Below are 1,842 nucleotides of genomic sequence, written 5' to 3'. Positions count from 1 at the left end.
GGGAAAGAGGGAGAGAAATTCGTGGATCGTATTACAGGCGCGTTACAATTTCAGCGCAACACGATTGAGGGGGTTGAGAAATACATTCATCAGCGTCTAAAGGGGGACGCGCGTTGAAGAGAAACGTTTAACATTATTAGGTGTCCGTGTTATATCTGCGATAAATACAATCGTGCATAAAACGCATGCTTGTTCACCACGGAAGGGAACGTACCCTTTCCTTTACATTGCGTCGCGAAATTATGTACGTGACACAAGTTATGTGTTTTGTGTGGTGTGTGTGTGTGTGTGTGTGTATATGTATATATATCGTATATTTACATACACCCGACAAAAATAGCCTTAACGATAATTGCACTCGCATTAATGCACCACCACACGCTTGTCGGTCGTCTTCGCCCACGTACGAGCAAAGAGGAGAGAAAAAAAAGAACGCGACTTCCTCGTCCTCGATACAGTTATATATCACAAAAGTTAAGAGAGAACTTGGATGGTGTGATAAAAAAAGAAGCAAAGTATTAGCCGAATACTTCTTCTAGAGACGTTTACATTACGAGAGCTTTCCAGCAAGAGTCATCTTGTCCTCGTTCGATAATTAGTAAGAAACAAAGACAGAATGACTCTTGTGTCGATTTGTGCCTCTCTACTGGAAAGCCTCCCTACGCCTCGCTCCATCCCGTGCCACGTGCTCCACGACAAAGCTTCCGCAAGGGTGCAAACTCACTATACCCGTTACCGTTAAATAAATCCCACGAGCGCTCTCAGTTTAGCTCAGCTCCGAGAATTTCCGCGTCGTGGAGGATTGAAAAAAACGTATCCGCATCATATTAATAGCCTGCGACGAAGAGGGAGATTACATTGATTATGAACGCAATCGAGAGCGCCTCTCGAGAAAGTGACAATGATCGCAGGGATCGCAGAATGACGTCGGTAACGAGGAAATGCAATGCCGCATAAAAGTCATCCGTTAGCGTATTCTCCTTGAGACATCTACAATCAGATTTTAAGGCGTAAGCCTAAACTTAAGTTCAAGCCTTAAATCGTAAAAATTTGACCAATTATAGCTGATTAATCGACTACAATCCGAGGTAATCACTTAATGTAATCATGGGACAGAGTCTCCGAAATCATTATAAAATTCATATGAAATCCCGGTGTCTAATCCGATAATTACATATGCAACTACTAGAAATAATTGTGTGATATTAGATAAACTCAATTATTTTACCAAAAGACTTCATATATAGTGAAGAAAATTATTTGTCATCAGATGAAACCGAATGAAATCAAATGAAATCATGTAATCTGTGGGATAATATTTCATGGTTACCTCCTCGCTATAATCGGTTAATTTCTTACGGCCGCCAGTATGAAGCTTGAAGTTTAAGTTTAACGTCTTAAATCTTATCGTAGACGTCGCCTTACAGAAATTTAATATTGAAAGATAGTGATTAACTACTTGTTTTGGGTTTTAAAAACTATTGCTCTGTTCTTTCAATACTCAAAATAAGTAATTGATTACTACACCTTTCAGTATTAAATTAAATTTCAGTAAAAGAACCCCGAAGCCATTCGCGATTAGTCGGGCTTTATCGCGATTACAAATTAGTAACAATGACTATCTCATAATCGTACAAGAGAAGTCTTATAAAATGGATTTACAAAGAGACGTACAATATTTGTATAAATTGGGTAGAAAAAAAGAGCGTAGAAAATAACGTAATACAGAACGCGCGAGAAAATCGAGCTAAGTTTAACAAAAAACAAAAAAGACTAAATGAATCGCGAGGATTTTTCGAAAAAGATCAACGATGGCGACGCGCGAGTGCGAAACTCTGACAG

The sequence above is a fragment of the Mycetomoellerius zeteki genome, unplaced genomic scaffold (assembly GCF_001594055.1).
Source record: "Mycetomoellerius zeteki isolate Tzet28-1 unplaced genomic scaffold, Tzet1.0 scaffold535, whole genome shotgun sequence".
Taxonomy (NCBI): domain Eukaryota; kingdom Metazoa; phylum Arthropoda; class Insecta; order Hymenoptera; family Formicidae; genus Mycetomoellerius; species Mycetomoellerius zeteki.
The sequence above is the reverse complement of the archived record's forward strand: the minus strand, read 5'-3'. Positions refer to the sequence as shown.